The sequence below is a fragment of the Pinus tabuliformis genome, chromosome J (genome assembly GCF_031772625.1).
Source record: "Pinus tabuliformis cultivar Carrire ecotype Pingquan chromosome J, CPIR1, whole genome shotgun sequence".
NCBI classification, from domain to species: Eukaryota; Viridiplantae; Streptophyta; class Pinopsida; order Pinales; family Pinaceae; genus Pinus; species Pinus tabuliformis.
This window is the reverse complement of record NC_142295.1, coordinates 385,272,529-385,292,702: the sequence shown is the minus strand read 5'-3', so window position 1 is coordinate 385,292,702 and position 20,174 is coordinate 385,272,529.

Sequence of the window (20,174 nt, the reverse complement as noted above, 5' to 3'; positions counted from 1 at the left end):
ATTTTTGGCCCTTTTAAAATTATCTTATTTCCTTATTTCTACTGTCTTCCCATTCAACTTCGTGTTGAAAACAATCCAGAAATACTTATACTCATTTACTACTTTCTTTCAGAGTGTAACTGCATTCACAATTATGAACGGTATGTAGCATTTTCCTAAGTAGCTTTCATGTCCGTTTTCCTCCCCGTCTGTAATCACTAATCCAAATGCAAAGCTGATAAGATTTCACGTCAAAGCTGGAAAAACAGGGCAGCCTAAGGCTAGCGTTGAAGAAGCCCACGTTCCAACAAGCAATGTCATTACAATCCCTTACTCCGATCTCCTGGTATGCTCATTTTAAACTTTATTTCATGGATTCCTATAGATTAGGTTTTAGGCTGCTCAAAATAGATTTACAATAGAATATAATGTTCTTTAACGGTCTCACTGGGTTTGATAATGTTTTATTTAAAAATTTTGAAACTCAACATTGGGTGGTCACAAGTGTCCAAAATGCATTGGAATTTGCAAATTTTTTGCTAGGTTTGTTTTCACATTTTGACAATCATGGATCGCATTGGAGTTAGAAAATAAAAGAGAGTTTGAACGGAAATTGTAATGGGCTATACCACTCGAATTGCACACTTGAAAAAAGACCTGATTCTGCAGACTGGTACATCATTGAGTTGAGAAGTAATTCACCCAAATGCATTAGGTAGATCATATTTTGCCAATGCGTTAAGCCCTCTTTCAAAAGTAATGTACAACAATAATTCTCGGAATTGTCTTTTGAATCATGTAATTAGGAATACTGTGCAAACCTTTTTTGTTCAGTCTTCTTCACCCTTCTTAGCAATAGCCACGAGCCACGAGGTTCTTCCTGTATGCTCGGCGCCATTCGTTTCAATCTTGCCATGCTAGTGATGCACATCATCTTCATCACCAAAATTCTTCCAACTATCTTGAATAACTTTTTGGGCCAATCCTTGAATAACTTTTTGGACCAATCCTTAACCCAACTTGACTATTGTCTTGTCCCTACTCATCCCGTATAAACATAGAGTTCGATATTTTGCTTTTGGTCAGGAGGAAAAGACTTTCTACATATTTCCAATGAGAAAACATACACTGTTTCCCAGATCTCTCAGGAATGTTATTACAAAGACATAACTACATAAAATATTAATTTATACTTGTCTTTCAGACGTGACACCTGATACTTCTTTAGCAATTCCTTCAATAGCTTTTAAGTTTTATATAGGCTCCCAGGCTTAAGATCTGAGATTACTTCATCATTTGCCAATTTTTTCCTTGCAGCTGTTCTTGTTGGCATGCTTCTTGTTTTCTGGTTCAAAGTCCATATGCTAGAGGAAAAGACTTTCTATATATTTCCAATGAGAAAACATGCACTGTTTCCCAGATCTCTCAGGAATGTTATTACAGAGACATAACTAGATAAAATATTAATTTATACTTGTCTTTCAGGCGTGACACCTGATACTTCTTTAACAATTTCTTCAATAGCTTTTATATAAGCTCCCAGGCTTAAGATCTGAGATTACCTCATCATTTGCCAATTTTTTTTCTTGCAGCTGTTCTTGTGGGCATGCTTCTTGTTTTCTGGTTCAAAGTCCATATGCTAGAGAAAAAGACTTTCTATATATTTCCAATGAGAAAACATACATTGTTTCCCAGATCTCTCGGGAATGTTATTACAGAGATATAACTAGATAAAATATTAATTTATACTTGTCTTTCAGACGTGACACCTGATACTTCTTTAACATTTGCTTCAATAGCTTTTATATAGGCTCCCAGGCTTAAGACCTGAGATTACTTCGTCATTTGCCGATTTTTTTCTTGCAGCTGTTTTCTTCATTTTCCAATCACATAATTCCACTTTTTTTTTAATAACATATAATATTTTTGGCCCTTTTAAAATTATCTTATTTCCTTATTTCTACTGTCTTCCCATTCAACTTCCTGTGGAAAACAATCCAGAAATACTTATACTCATTTACTACTTTCTTTCAGAGTGTAACTGCATTCACAATTATGAACGATATGTAGCATTTTCCTAAGCAGATTTCATGTCCGTTTTCCTCCCCGTCTGTAATCACTAATCCAAATGCAACGCTGATAAGATTTCACGTCAAAGCTGGAAAAACAGGATAGCCGAAGGCTAGCGTTGAAGAAGCCCACGTTCTAACAAGCAATGTCGTTACAATCCCTTACTCCGATCTCTTGGTATGCTTATTTTAAACTTTATTTCATGGATTCCTATAGATTAAGTTTTAGGCTGCTCAAAATAGATTTACAATGGAATATAATGTTCTTTAACGGTCTCACTGGGTTTGATAATGTTTTATTTAAAAATTCTGAAACTCAACATTGGGTGGTCACAAGTGTCCAAAATGCATTGGAATTTGCAAATTTTTTGCTAGGTTTGTTTTCACATTTTGACAATCATGGATCGCATTGGAGTAAGAAAATAAAAGAGAGTTTGAACGGAAATTGTAATGGGCTATACCACTCGAATTGCACACTTGAAAAAAGACCTGATTCTGCAGACTGGTACATCATTGAGTTGAGAATTAATTCACCCAAATGCATTAGGTAGATCATATTTTGCCAATGCGTTAAGCCCTCTTTCAAAAGTAATGTACAACAATAATTCTCGGAATTGTCTTTTGAATAATGTAATTAGGAATACTGTGCAAACCTTTTTTGTTAAGTCTTCTTCACCCTTCTTAGCAATAGCCACGAGCCACGAGGTTCTTCCTGTATGCTCGGCGCCATTCGTTTCAATCTTGCCATGCTAGTGATGCACATCATCTCCATCACCAAAATTCTTCCAACTGTCTTGAATAGCTTTTTGGGCCAATCCTTGAATAACTTTTTGGGCCAATCCTTAACCCAACTTGGCTATTGTCTTGTCCCTACTCATCCCGTATAAACATAGAGTTCGATATTTTGCTTTTGGTCGGGAGGAAAAGACTTTCTACATATTTCCAATGAGAAAACATACACTGTTTCCCAGATCTCTCAGGAATGTTATTACAGAGACATAACTACATAAAATATTAATTTATACTTGTCTTTCAGACGTGACACCTGATACTTCTTTAGCAATTCCTTCAATAGCTTTTAAGTTTTATATAGGCTCCCAGGCTTAAGATCTGAGATTACTTCATCATTTACCAATTTTTTCCTTGCAGTTGTTCTTGTTGGCATGCTTCTTGTTTTCTGGTTCAAAGTCCATATGCTAGAGGAAAAGACTTTCTATATATTTCCAATGAGAAAACATGCACTGTTTTCCAGATCTCTCAGGAATGTTATTACAGAGACATAACTAGATAAAATATTAATTTATACTTGTCTTTCAGGCGTGACACCTGATACTTCTTTAACAATTTCTTCAATAGCTTTTATATAAGCTCCCAGGCTTAAGATCTGAGATTACCTCATCATTTGCCAATTTTTTTTCTTGCAGCTGTTCTTGTGGGCATGCTTCTTGTTTTCTGGTTCAAAGTCCATATGCTAGAGAAAAAGACTTTCTATATATTTCTAATGAGAAAACATACATTGTTTCCCAGATCTCTCGGGAATGTTATTACAGAGATATAACTAGATAAAATATTAATTTATACTTGTCTTTCAGACGTGACACCTGATACTTCTTTAACAATTGCTTCAATAGCTTTTATATAGGCTCCCAGGCTTAAGACCTGAGATTACTTCGTCATTTGCCGATTTTTTTCTTGCAGCTGTTCTTGTTGGCATGCTTCTTGTTTTCTGGTTCAAAGTCCATATGCTAGCTTGCTTTTGCTGGGATATCAACATCTTAATTCTCTTGCCTTTTTATCATATTAGTTAGTATTAGTTTTTTGGCATTTTCTCTTTAGCTAGGGGATTGTTGGAAGGTTGGGTCAGGTCATCATCAATTTGAATCAGAAAAAGACTGAATTGCAAGGAGGAAAAAAAACTGGGAACTAATGGTCTCATAGACTATTTTTAGTCCCGTAGACCTTAAAATATCATTTCATTTCATTTCACCTCAGAAAGAGGGGATGATAAAATCCGATCTACCTGTTAACATTCGAAACCATCCGTTTCAATGTAACTGGAAATAGTACACTGTCACCACGTACTCATTCGCTGTTGTTAACATTCGAAACCATCTGTTTCAGTGTAACTGGAAATGGTACACTGTCACCACGTACTCATTCGCCGCACTTTGGGTTAGTTTTTGTTAACTACGGGGGAGAATCCTTAGATGACTTGGTGAGTTAAACTACAATGTAATAAATGGTCACTGCCACCCAATTCAAACTACTAGCGACTGTCCTAGACAAGTATTTTCGTAATAATGGAAAACACAGCAAGCAATAAGTGATTAAATGGATAAAAATTCAGATGGCAAATGGTGCAATATTTACCTATAATTCAGAGGACGAAGTCTATTGCAATTACTCTATGAAGGATATGCCAAAAGCAACAAAAATGAATTTACAACAAACTCTAAATTGACTGTTTAGAGGCTGAAAAGTACACATAAACCACAACAAATAGTCGACTGTTTTTATGAATTGAAGGTTATTTTTATGTAATTTTTTGAGTCTTTTAAATGATTTTTTACGATTATTATGCATGAAAACTGAAAAAAAACACACACTTCTATATCTGTGCCATAATGCAAGCTAATCTTACTGTAATCTATCTAAAATAGAACGAAAATGAGCTAAATGCCTACTCAAATATGCCTAATAGTGCATCTTATTCTATAAGAACTTGTTGTTTAGTAAACTAGAGCCTTTTAATGGAGTCAAAGAGATAAAAGGAAGATAAAGCGAATAGGGAGGAAGACAATTTGAAGATTATCTCTCAAATCCAATTAAGATCAAGATTAAATATTAGTGAAAGCATAAGAAAACAGAATTTTCACACGTGAAGAACTTGTAGTATTTTCCAAAGAAAATCTGTATTTTTATTATCTAAAGTTGTAAATTGAACTAAGTTTCGATAAGTTTTCACAAGTTGTAGTATTTTCCAATGAAAGTCTGTATTTTTATTATCTAAAGTTGTAAATTGAACTAAGTTTTGATAAGTTTTCGCAGTAAGACTCCAAGGTATGAACTAGCTTTGCTAAATGGGGAAACACTTATCCTGATCCAGCAAAACAGATCCACCACCATAGGTACTCCATACTGGTAATTTTTTTTTTTTTTCTTTAAATCTAGGATAATCGGTAACTGATGAGAGTTATCCTGAACAGACCCAGGATCAAATCTAACTGGCTGCCACTATAAACCTAGGCTACGTGCAACAGCCTGCAAGCCGCACAATAGCAGGAAACTTATGCCTCAACAAGAGCTGAGACGTCTGCTATGGGATCGCCTATTCTTCTAGCCAAGACACAACAGGTCATATATATACTCAATGAGATTTGAACGCTCATCTCGTGGGTTTCACCCAGCGAAACTTACCGTTAAACCCCATATCAATCTCAATTTTCAATTTCTCTAGGGGAATAAGCAAAGGCTAAGGGGGAGAAGAAAGCACAAGCACTGAAGATCTGACAAAATAAAATTGAACTCTTCTTCTCTTTGCTTGTAATAATGTATAGAACCAAAATGAGGAAAGAATGGGGGAGACAAAAAATAAGACAGAGTATCAAGAAAGGAGTGTTATATTTTCAAGCAATTACCAAAACAATGAAGATCACACCACAACAAAATACACAAGATATAGGCTCCAAGCTAGGGCAAAACCCCTCCAAGGGGAAAACCCAGAAAATGCTTCTCTTCTTCTTTAGAATCTACTTACAAAGAGAATTCCAAGACCCAAAGACTAGAGCCAACAACCCCACCAAGCACCATGTCATCCTCCAGCAAGATCTTCTTCAAGGTAACTTCCAAACTTCAACCTACAACTTCATCCCAAAATTTCGGCCCTGCAATTTCGACTTCCTACAATTGCAGCTTCACGGAAATCCTAGCTTCATACATGTAAGAGAGAGAGAGAGAGATATTTTCCCAAGAAACTTCACTCTTTTCTTCCTTTCTTCATCCTTCTTCGCACTTCTTCTTCTTTGCTATTTCAAATCAAATTGAGTCAATTACATCTATGTCATCACAGATGATTGGAATGGGTTTATCATAAGTAGCTTACATATCATGTAGATTTTGTTTCAACCATGAAATCTGACTACAACTAGTTGTAGCTACTATATATTCAAGTTGTAGCTACTATATATTCAACTTCAATAAAAGAAAGGAATATAGATAATTGTTTTTTCCTCAAGCAATATACTAAGTGATTCCATCATTGCTCTTACTAAGTATTGCATGGATCTATTTCTTCTTTCAACCACACCACTTGGAGTCTCAGTTCTTCCGAGCCCACATAAATTTGTGTGAACTAGTTGTAGTCGCCTACTTCATGAATTTTCTTTGGGTTTGAAGGGCACTCAAATTTTCTTTCCAATTTGACATTATTTACAGATTGTGTTACTTGGCTTGGAAATTTCTTGCAAGTCCCATACAACTCCATTTTTGTTGAGCTTCACAATATGGTCAAAATTTAGGTGTCATAGTTTGTTGTTTTAGCCTGTCATCACAACTCCTGGTCTTATGCAGTGAATAATGAATTTCGGTGTTGAAGATTTAATCTAAGTCAAAAATATCTGATGTATTTTAATTTACAATGCTCATAAGGTCTCAGATCTATATTTTTATAGAATACAATCACATCATATGGTTTCATGCAATTCAATTTAAGCTCCAAAGAATTAAGGAATCAATCTATATTTGGGTCATTCGGGCAAGATTTCTTGTAAGAAAAAAAATAAAATCATAAAGCTTGATACTTGGCCTTGCCATTTCTGATCAATCCAGTAAAATATAAATAGGAAAAAGAGATTGGCATTTTTTGGGGGAAAGTAATATTCGATCATCTGCGAAGTTTGTGAAAAGGATTGTCTGTCGTATTTTATGGCATGAAGGAACAAAGTAAAGGATGAAATGAAGTCTAGATTAGAGACGTGTAATTGTAGAATATTGTTAGAGAATGTTTGTGAAGCCCAGTAGAGGGCCTAGAAGAGGAATCGAATCATAAAATAGGTTAAATGTAAAATGACCTTTCAAGTTGATTCATCCAATTTTTTCCACTCTAAAAGAATTAAGATAAATGAAAAATAATATGATCTGATACAAATCATGCCTCCCAATTTTTGAAGGCTTTTGATCCTCAAAATTCATACTGAATTAGGTGAGGAAATTCTCTCTACCTTCTTCTTGGAGTACTATTTGTATTTTCTTGGTATTTTTCCTTTCAACTCATTCTACCAAAGGTCATGTTACCCCTATCTTCTAATTCTTGACCTCTTTTGTAAAATTGTATGCTTTTCAACTCTACTGGGGAAGTCCTCTATGGAAGGTAACGTGTGATCCTCTTCTTATTCCAAAATGGAAGGCTCATAGAGTTTGAGACTTTCCACATTCATTATTGAGTAAATGTGCATGTATCAAGGTAGGTTGAGTTTGTAGGAATTATCTCCCACCTTTTCCAATATCTCAAAAGGTTCATACCACAAAACCTTGATCTTCTTACCATCAGGACCCTATAGTATTTCCTTGTTCAACTGCAACTATATTTTGTCTCCTACTCTAAATAAATTCTTTGTTACATGCTAATAATTCATGGTACTATATTTTTATTTTGATTTCTTCAATGTCTTATGTACTTGCAAATGGATTTATCTAATCTTCTCAATAATTTTTCTACTCTTAATGCATCCCCTATGAGATCCTCCCTCACTCCTCCTTTTTGTCCATGTGTAACATCCAAAGGTGAAGGTTGCAAATCTTTAAAGCAAGTTTCAAAAGGGGACTTACTAATATAAGTATGTACTGCTCTAATATAAGTGTGTTGTATATATATTAGGTTTTCATCCGAAGTGTTTGGATGTGTCTCGTTGTATTTTTTCTAGCTGGAATGAGAAAAGATATTAAAAAAAATGTGTTTAGGTCACAAATTTTGCATCAAAATGGGAAAGAAATAAATGAAAAACCAATGTTTGGAAGTCTATTCCAAATTCCCAAGAGCTCAAATATCCAGTCTTCAGATATAACTGACCTATGATATTTAGTGGTAAATGTTTTCCAAAAAGCGCTTAAAATTTGACAACAGTTTCTAAACATGCTAATAAGTGGGAGTGGGTTAGCCTAAACCTTCTTGCTATGTATCATTTTCCAAAGCTAGGGTTGGATCATTAAATTTAGAAAGGATTTCCTTCTTAGAACAAAGTGATTTATTAGATGTAGATAAATCTAAAGGTTGTTGGTTGAGAGTCACTTGTAGGTCCTCAAACTGCTCATGAGGGCTAGATAGTTCATCTTATATCTTTTGAAAAATGGATCAATGATCAATAAAAATTTCCATTGTATATGATTATATTTTAAGAACAGAGTAAAAACTTCCTCATGAAGTTGTTGCATCTACTCCATCAGTTGACACTAAATTTACCAAAATGGTGAGGCATAATAGAAATTCCTTGAAAAAATCTCTTTCTTAGGAGCATCAACTTCAAATTCAAATTAAAATTCCACTAAGGGTTTATACCAACCTAAATACAGGCCCAAAACAAACTCAACAAAATTTCAATGACAAAATAAAAGGGAATGAAAGAACCCAACATGACTGCCAGACATAAAGCATTTCTAAATATTGCATTGAATTGACAAAGAAGGGGCTTACCACTTGCATGAATAAGTAGAAATGTTCCTATATTTGTATTCCCATTGATGCATTGGTTTTCATCCTAAATGTTCTACCTCAACCACTCCATGTGAAATATCAAAAAACGGCAACAAAATTCTACTAATCTAGGCCTTACTTTCCATTAAAAATCCAATGGAGTCCAAAAAACAAGTTGAAGAGAGGAGCCTACACTGGGGAAAAAAGGTACATAGAAATAAATTGAAGTGAATTATAATGAATAATAATGTCACACACCTTGCAACGCTAAAGAACTGGGAGGTAATATATGTGTACCCATAAATCTATCTACCTTCCTATGGTCATTGCGATGTTTTTTGCAAGGAAATAGTACAAACCACAATTAAAATTTAATTCCTAATCATGATATAATCTCTTCCAAATAACCTAAATCATGGAAATGACATCTGAAATCACTACCAAAATATTTCCACATGGAAAGCTATGCCCAAATCCCTTGTAATACTCAATCAAATAGGGCCCAAAAGCCCTAAAATGTGTCATTTCTAAGATGACAAAAGACCATCTTGAATTATTATTCACAGAGTTAATGAAATTAGAAAGGAGGTGGTCATGAATATTATTTGATATGACCCCTTACATGTTGTTGGCACCGGATTCACATACCCAAAACTCAAACAAGCCCTAACAAGCACTGGGAAGAGGAGACTAATATTATCTTTTTGAAACACCACTTGACACACTTTCTTTTCAAAATTTGATAATTTTTAACCCAAAACAATTTCATTAAATAATGTAATATATTTTTTCTTTGTCACTGATTAATATTTTACCCAAGGCCAGGGATGTGCCTTGATTATCATACTTATCATCTTCACTATTATTCTACCTCAACACATGGTACAATTTGTAAGAATGAAAATTCATAATAGGGCTCAAACTCGCTTGAGAATTTTCTTCAGATACATATCCTTTGGAAGAATTCTTAGTACCATATGATAATTTTAGAGTCCCTAATATTCACAAGGTTAAAAATATTGTGAGAATGGGCCAAAGATAATACTTGAAGGAGAGCATAGGCTTGAGCCTAATTATTTGATCTCAATAGTAGACCCCAAGAAAAGGTTGATTATGTAGTTCGATTGGAGTAAAAGATAACCTTTCCCCCCTCTGCCTCTCATTCCTACCACCCCTTGGATGCTTCTGATTGTAACCCCTCAAAATCTACATAAAAGATAGGTTGAATAGTTATGTTTTTTCATTTTTCTATGGATGGAATGTTGCCACTTTAGCAGCCATTGTAGCTAGCAAAGCATTGATTGCAACAACATTCTCAATCATAAAATAATCCATGGCTCTTAGCTGCTTCCCTCGAGTGAAGATTTTGCATACCTCCCAAAATTACGAGGGTCAAATCTATTCACCTGAAGTTAACTATGTTCTCATGGTTATCTACATTGCAATTATCGTAGGATTCTGGGATGGAACACAAATTGGTAATGCACATGGTAAGAATATCCAAATTTATATTTGACAACAGAATTTGGTATTTCTTATGGATTCTTTTGAGTTTCCAAGGATAATTTTAGGTGTTTGGTGGTGCAGGGGTTGCAGTTGTTGGGGTTATGTTCATTACAATGTGCATAGTAACCTTGGTCATGCTTGTGGTTTTGAACATACATGTTTTTCTTATACTACCCTTCATTCTATTTTTTTGCTATCTTTGAAGGCGTTTATCTATCATCTATATTGAATAAGTTTCCACAAGGAAGTTGGTGTCCCTTCCTAATTTTCTGACCATAATCTTCTCTTGGAAATATGGAAGGCAAAAAAAGTATAAAAATTTAGCACGAAGAAAACTCAGCATAGAAGTTTTGAATGGATTGGTTACCCGAGTGAATTCACATGTACCAGGAACTTGTTTCTTCTACAGTGACCTTATTTCTGGCTTACCATCGATTATTGAACATTATGAAAAGAATGTGGGGTCTCTGCATGAAGTTCTTGTCATTGTCATCATAAGAATGATTCCAGTCAAGACAATGATTTTTTCGGAGAGATTTATAGTTGGAAAACTAGAGCCAAAGAGTGTATATAAATGCATAGCCCAATATGGCTACAAAGATGCCCCAAACATTGAAGGATCTGAATTTATCAACCAGGTTGTTGAAAGCATAAAAGACTATCTCAAGCTTAGAGGAACTCATTCCTCCTCACATGACAAAAGTTATGCAAGCAGAAATACATTGGTAGAAAGTAACTACTCTGTAGATGAGGAATTGCAGTAGCTTGAATTGGCAAAGAATACAAGGGTTGTGTATGTTCTAGGAAAAATCACATTGAAGACTAATAAGAGCACTGGTCCTTTTGAAGGATTACTGATTGACAAGCTCTACAGATTTCTCCAAAACAATTGCAGGTTTACTCTGTCTACCTACCATATACCACCTGCACATTTAGTTCAAGTCGGAATGGTGCAAGAAATTTGGAGTTTGTTCACACAAAACTATTAGAAGACAATGAAAACATAATATTTTACTCATAATAAAGCTTTTAGGGCCGTAAAGTTCCTAATCACTGGAAAATAGGATATAATTTTGTAATATTGTTACTATTTTAATAGATTTAGAAGATTTTAAAATGCGAATTTCCGGTGAGATCAAAAGAAATGAGCATTGAGTTTTTTACCATCTCTGCAATAAATCATGCATCATTTAGAGTGAACTAGTACATACATGTTTTGTGACGCTGGTAGAATGGAAAAAAATGATAACAGTTCATTACTTTTCAGTTTCAATCCTTCTTTTACACTAATGCTCTTATCTTTTGATGAAATGAAGAGCCTGGTAAATTAAAATTTTCAAGAAATCCCAGGTAGAGTTTTTTAAGAGGATATTTTAAATTCTAATAGTAACTCCTTTTTATCCTTTGTCCTTCGAAATTTGTACACTCTTGAGTTGTTTGGGGCTAAGTACCAGTTCATGTGTTACATGCAAGCCACCAAACAACACTTTTCCCATGCTGGGTCCCTTCAAATTCTGAATCTAAGAAGCCCCATAGGAGCAACAAAATAAAAATGATACCTAGAAAATCACTCTTCTTGCCTAAGCCACCAATCCTAGCAAGGCTTAAGGAGGACCAACAATAACTATAAGGATCCCATGCTTCCACTATACTCTCTATTGCTTTATGATCCAATATTTTTCTCATCTTATCTTTCCATTTTGTTTTGAATGCGGAGTCTTTACAGCCTGCAATATAGTGTGCTCTAAGCCCCTGTAGCAATATTCAAAATGTGGCTACGTTTGCTTTACAGTATCTGTAGATGAGGGTATGCCCCATTTTTCTGCTATAACGGAGAGCTGGGCTTTTGCTATGAGTACCTCATAAAACTCACCCTCATATGTCAGTTGCAGTGTCTTATTTGGGGACAAGAACACAAGTCCTTGGGCTGCAGCCATGGTTTTAATACCAATCTGCTTTTGACTTCTTCCTTGCTTGGTAGCAATTTACAAAAATCTCTATAACCCAACAACCAGTATGTTCGAAACCTGTTCAGATCAAACACTGATATATCAAGGGTTTTCAAATAGGCATCTCTGAAATTTTGGAAAAGAAATTGAAGCATTTGGCAAGTTTTGGCCTACTACTCATAAACATCAATCCGAAAAAGGGGTATGTGTTGTAGTATTTGTAAATGAGTAAACATTTAAAATTTAGTTTTATATGAAAAAAATATTTAGTATGCATAACGAAACATTAAATTAAAATAATAATAATAATAAAACAATTTAATTCAATTTATTATATTAATTTTTCACTTTTATATTAACAAAATTATAAACAATTTTTTAGAAAGGAATCATATTGTTAATGCTTCATCTTCATAACCATTAAAATTTCATATTAAAATTTAATTAACATGTTTTAAATTTAATCTAAAACTTACTATAATGGATATATTGTACTCAAGAAAAAGGGGTTTGGTGCAGTGACCATTCCTATTCTACCCAGCACGTAGAACAATGGAGTTGTGTACTGTATATGATATGTGGCCTTTTTTTGGAGTTTTGTTAGGACTTGATCTATAATATTGGGTAATTGGTTCCCTCAGCTGACACATTTACATTTATTGTATATGATATGTGGCCTTTTTTGGTCTGTGACAGGCAGGGGAAGATAGTATTCATATCGTATGTTGTCGGATGGGGTCTTTTTCAACTTATTTCATCGAAGCAATTTTTTTATTGGTAGGCACTTTAGGCCTTGCTGCCATCGGATTTGAATGGAAATGAGTGGGCAGAGGTTGTCAGTTAAGCTTATGGTTGCTACTTTCTAGCATTATTTTTAACTATCTTTGACAAAAGTGTATCTTTATGATACATTTCAGCCATCATATACAATCAGAGGTATAGATTTTCGATGATATTTCAACTTGTTATTTCATTCTAGTTGCTCTTTCTTGGGCAATCTCAGTATTGTCAGAGGGGTTTAGTTGAAGATAGACAAATTGGAAATTTGATAGCTATCACAAGTGTTTCTACTAAGCAGGATTTGCTAAATAATGCAAATATAATTTGCATTGGTTGTCCTAAGCATGTTCTGTGCATATGTTCCTTATAAAGTTGTGGCTTGAACCATAATTTGCATTTCAAGCCTTTAAAAGTGAGTGTTATAGAACATGAATTGGGATATTAAAAACACAGTCAAATTTTTATCCAAAATAAAGTTCACGACATCTCATATGAAGTTAGTAGAGAAAAATGTCATTTTAATAGAGTTTTGGCAAGTTAAGGAATTTGTGCATCCCTATATCTACGAAAATTTCACCGAGAGTTTGATTTTAGTGAGGAGTTTGATGGCATTCACTTGTATTTTTGGAAACCCCTAGTTGACAGAACCACGTAGTAGGAAAAGGACATTTAATTTTTACTCGCATGATGGTAAATCGAATTATACAACAAATAAAATCATATTTATAGTCAGTGGAATATTTTGTGACAGCTAGCAACCTTGTGTGCCCTCTTTAAAAGTGACAATTCATTCTTAAATATGTAACATATGGAAAAACAAAATCTCTAAATACAAAACAAAAAACTTAAAATAATGTACAAAAACATGTTCACATAAACAACAACTGCTACATGAATAATGGATAACCTCTATATGACATTGACTATAACTCATTATCATCCACCCTTGCTTTCAAGAATGTCCATTCACATGTTTCTATTCTTCCACACACTACTATTACTTATCCATATTCAAAACACACATAACTAATAGTTTCAAGTGTAACTCAATATCATCCACCTTTGCTTTCAACAATGTCCATTCACATGTCACTATTCTTCTACACACTATTATTTAAAAAATATCTATATTCAACATACACATAACTAACAATTTCAAATGCAACTCATTATTATCCACCCTTGCTTTCAACAATGCCCATTCACATGTCCCTATTCTTTCACACTCTATGCCTTACGGCGTTTTCTTTGCAACATCAGGTGCAAATGCTAGTAAGAATTATTTCAATCTTCATAATAATAGATGAGTAAGGTCATCTTAAAATGTGCAATTCTATTTTACACATGTGGTTTTTAGATTTCTTATTGAAGTCTCAATGGAATTGTAAAATATGTTTTTTGATTTAACTAGAGGAATAACTAGAACGCAACATAGTCCCTGCTTCTACTACTAATTAATTGATTAACACAGTCTGGAGTCTATTTTTTTCACTTTTTTTTTTGTTATTCCCTCATTCACATAACCTGGGGTCTATTTTTTTCACTTTTTCTTTTGCTATTCCCTCATTCACATAATCTGGCACAATTCCTTCACACACTTCCTCTAAATGCATTTCCTCCGCACACACTTCCTCTGCACAACTAGAGCAGCCAAAAAACGAGTGCAGAAATACAAATAAAAATAATAAACGATATGGTGTCTTGTAAACTTAATGATTTCAACAGTTAATTTATTGTTTTATATTGTTTTTGTATAGTATTAAGTCATTGCATACAACCAACAATTTGAATAAGCATTAGATACTAAGTTTCATATGCATTTAATCAACCCAACTAATTTGTGAAATTTCAATGTGCAATTAACTGGATATTCCATGTGCTGTGGATAGTCGATATGGTTGAGGATGTTTGATCACCTATATATGGAAATCCGAACTGTGCATTCAAACCAAATCTGCAGGCGTAAATTTTCCTAACTTAATTGACGCTTTACTATGACCACATTCTATGAACACCGGAGATATACATGTGAGCGAGATGAACAACGAACGAATCTTTCATTAACTCACAATCATGCTATCTCAATGGAAGCAGTTGTTCCAATGGAAAATCCCTGGTGTCTTTATGGAAGTGGCAACTGCATTGTATCGGAAAGTTGAAGCATATTAGAACGAATTAAATGCCTAAGAAACCATATCTTAAAAATAAATTAGAATATAAATGATTTCTATTTTCTTTTTGACCTGAGTTTAATATGTACTTGTTCAACTTCATTACAATGATCTCCCTGATGATAAGTCATGGTATTGACCAGAAAACTTAAAAATAAATATTGTGGATGTTTTGAGATCTTAAAACTCTCAATATCTTCCATGTTAAGTATGACATAATGGTCCTTAATTCACGCGAGATGGATGGAAAACACTTAATTCACGCGAGATGAATGGAAAATACTTTTATGTCACGTAGTCTAACGAGGCGGAGGAGTTGCTCAGAAAGATGAAAATTTCAGTTATATTTAGAGAAAATCCGGCAAGGATTTTTGTAAATCCAAGTTATAGTTGTTAAACTTCAAAATTTTAGGTGTTCTAGACTTTTTTGATGGTGCTGAATCCATTTCCACCATCAAAAACACGATTCAAACACTGTCTTTACAAAAAAAAATTGTAATTTTTTTGCCCAAATTCCCACCACTTTTGACAGTCCACCACTTTTGACAGTCCAGACAATTCTTCCATCGACTCCCTTTATGTTGTTTTCTAGTTTGATGATGCTTTAATTTGATGGCTGAGATCTGTGTCTACATTTGATGGGATCCACTTTAAATTATGTTATCTCGTAATTATCAAAACAATGCATTTATTTTGATGGGAATCCACGCCTACATTTTCCAAGATCAACTTTGAAAACTGTTAGATTAAATTTGATCTTTGAAAATTTTGAAGGCTGTTAACGTCAAATTTGATGCCAATGTTTTATAGTCTCCCGATGTATGAAAAAACTTCACAGTGCGCATTTTTCTACATTTTTGAATTTATATTTCAGTTTCCATCACCGGTTTTTCCGAGGCATTATTGCATGTAATAAAATGATAAACAACATTTTCCTACTTTCTGTAGTGCTTTTTATTCATTTATCTTAGAGTTGACGTTCAATAACTATTCAATTTATTGATATTTGCAATAGCACGTTGATATTTAATATTTAATATTTATTTATTCTAATGTATATAAATTGGATAACATAATATTCAAAGATATTTATGAAGGTCAATAAACCTTCTTAACCCCGCGTGAATTGCATGCCACTAGAGAACAAAGTTGGCCACGGTATCTATGAGGCATTAAATTAAAAAAAGAAATGTGCCTTGTCCAAAATATTCCATACATAGGAGCATAGTTATGTTCATGTCATCATGGCTATATTGTTTAGGTGAAGCATCACATAGATTCCATGATTTCATCAGGGTTGGCATCAGGGTTGGAATTTCAAATCTAATCAGTGGTTTGATAATAAATATTTTTTCTATCCAATTTTATTCTTAAATAGCACAAAAATTCCATAACATCCCAGGATTCAAATTACATTAACATTTATTAAGAAAATTGAAAATTGATTTTCAAAATCAAAAGAAAAGTAGTTAATAGATATTTTATGGAAAGTTAATAAATAGATATATTTTATGTAATAAACATTCAAAGACAGTGATGAGGGTTAATAAACATTCTTAACCTCTGTGAATTGAATGTCACTGGAGAATAAAGTTGGCGAGGATTGTTAAAGAGAAAGACTCAAAGCTCACTAGCTTGAGAGCAATGACAGTCTCAGTATATTATATTGTGGGTTTAAGTTGAAATTATTTGTGGACAAGGCGATGGCGGATGGAGTAGTTGTGCGAAATGCAGAGGCCTCCACATTCAATAAAAGCCTTCGCACACTTTGACTGAAATCTTTTATTCGCATGTAGAGGCCAATTAAAGAAGATGTTATGATAAATCCGATATTTTTCGCTTTGAATCCCTATGTTTCATCACATGCACAATTGATTAAAAAGAGTGTTGGGGGCCAATTAGGTATAGTTATTGCTTCCAAAAAATGAAGCTAGCCCATATCATGAAAAATATTAATTAAGCCATGCACATGAATTTATTATTAAAAGTAAATGAGATAATATTGTCTATTTATGGTGAAAGTTGTTTAGCTTCAATTGAGATTTGAGCGAGACATCGACTGTAAGCCAGGTCAATTTGTTTCAGACCAAATCTTGGTTCCAGACTGTAATGATCAGAGTGGAATCGTGAACCTAGACCACATGAGCCTATACTCGGATAACCTACATAGACTATATTTCCAATTACCTCAATCTCTCAGTTTCATTTAACCATCATTTGTGCTTTGTTCACTATAACATATTGTTAGGCATTCTTCTAAGTGCCCTGGGGAAAAACAAAATCTTCAGACAACCTGCATAGACCATATTTTCAATTACTAATATCTCTCATCTTCATTCAACCATGAGTTGTACTTTGGTCACTGTGGCGAATCATTCAAATATCCTTTTCATGGTAAAATACTAACATTTAGGCATTCTCTTTGGTAAGAAGATACGCAATGCCCTAATAGGGAAGATTTTCTTTGAATAATGAAGTAAGATTTTCCATCCATATGCTTTGAGAACTCTATTGGTTCTTTGTTTCCTTAGTATTGCTTCATGAACAAAGAAGCTTTGAGCCTGGTTTGCCTGATCATTTTACAGATACAATAATCCAACCTCGAAAAATCAATGTGGCAACAACAATCAAATCAAAAAAATATTTGAATTGTGATTTCTATATATTCTCTAGCCGTAAGAACTAGCTCTCCGACCTGACTGAAATTTGACACACAGAGGAGTAACGCTTGTGACTGCAACGTAAGATTCTGCAAGACTGGGCAATTTTCATGCCCATGCCTTCTCCGATTGTTAATTGCCATGCATTGACAACAATGGTCATTGGCAGGCATCAATACGTTGGGAAGTGAAAGGCTAGTTAACTCATTGTTGTAAACATGGTTAATAAATTAATTAGGTTAATTAAATCATTGATAACAAGCATCGTGCGAGAGAAAGAGTGTTCAAGAGAATGAGTGTGCATGCGGGAGGATGTGTGTGTGAAGAAAATAACACAAAGGATGTGTGTGCCAAGAAAAGAACACAAATATACCCACAAATCTCTCCTCACAGAGTTGCAATTCCTTTTTCACTATGAAATAAATTGCATTAAAGCTTTCACTATGAAATATGCATTTATGTTAGTCCACGAATTATAATACATTAATGAATTATAATAATGAAATGTTGAAAAGAAATTAAGGAATCATACATGCTCAAATTCGCACATTAATAGTGAAATATAGTGTTATGACAATTTAGTTTTAGGATAGATGGATCATAGGTAATAGCTTGGAACAATTGTCTTAAGTTTTTCATGAAAGTTTCAAGTGCGCCGACAATTCAGTGTTGGTTCAAAAAAATTGAAACAAAGTGCCGACAAATCAAATGTCAGCAAATGTTTAAATTTTTGGACAAGCGAGCACTAGAAAATTAGTTTCCCATAACCCGTCATCATTCGACAAATGGTGTTGATCAATTAATTGGTATGACATGTTATTAAAGTTTCTCGAAATGAAAAAATTGTTCAAATTACCGCTGTCAAAGGTGATAATCATTATCAAAGTTGATGGTATGGTTGAGGCATGAAAGAATGATTGCGGTTATAACAGTTTTTGTTTTCACCTGTCTTTTCTAAACCAGAGATTTCAAGTGAAGGGAATCATTGCAAGATTATCATATAATGTCATTATTTCCTTTTGTGGTAATATGTCAGTTAAGATTCCAGCATAGCCATAAACAAATCTTGATTTTCCTTTCATAATTTTTGTTGTTGATTGTTAGCAATTATGGGGAAAGATGGTTGACTACACAGGGGAGATCTTAAGGTTCTTGAAGCCCTCAAAGCCATCCCAAAATTTTGGGGGCGATTTCGACAAGTAGGCTAGGAGGATTTCTATTTCAAGTGTGATGGTTTTCATGATGGAGTGGCTCGGGTGTTTGCATAAAGTTTTGATGGTCATGGGGTCAACATTGCTGGCATATCCTTCCCATTTATAAAGGAAACAATTGCGAAGGCTAACAATATCCCAATGGATGGGGATCTGTTGACTGTGATAAACCCGCCAACATTCAAGGGGTCTCCCCGATATGTGGTCCCAATTAGACCAGACACCATTTAGGATAGGAGCCCCATCCAAAATATGGCCCGGTTATCGATTTCTTAAAGATTTTCCTTGGCTCTAACTGTCATCAATAGAGAGGAACACATGTGTGCCTTTGAAAAGAAAGTAAGTGTGTCTGGTGAGTGTTCGGTTGTAGGTGTGTCAAGGTTCTTCTACTGCGGAAGGAAAGAGAAAGTGAGCCTATGAGAGAGAGGTAATAGTACCACCCTGACAGAGACACACGTGAACATAGAAGGTTCGTCTAACATCCAGCAGAATAGTCCACAAAGATGTGACAGCCATTGCAACAAATACAACACATTCTTAATATGATAGCACTAAAATAACTAAAATAGTTCAACTACTTTAGTACATGTGAAAAAAAACATGAATCGTAAACATTCACAGGACAATCTTACAAACATTCATAGGCCATGCTTGAAGAACGTGCTTCCCATCAAGCTTCATATATTAAGTAAAAGTCCCAAGACACATGTATACATCGATCACCACTAGCTCCAACAGTGGAGCATTGGAGCCACCACTTGCTCCTCAAAAGAACTATCTTGTCTCTCTAATGCCTTGCGGGAGGACCCAAGGCGAAAAGTACCTTGCTCATACAATGATGGTGTATATATTACCAATGGGGTGATGTTTCACCTCCCTTGTGACTCTTTGACTACTCTCATGACTGTTTGACTTCCTATGACTTTTCAACTTAACATGACTCTTCATATTCTATACATGTCCTTTGGACTTCCACTTTACAATACATTTTCGAATAGTAAATTACATAATCCACAATAATGTTGTGGCATATGATGACTCATGAAATGACATGACATGACACTGCTGACATGGACTTCTTCATGACATGGCAATGTCAAGCCATTCTTGTCACTCCTTGCTATGTGTCTTCTTGGGAATGCTCTTCTATCCACCTCCATA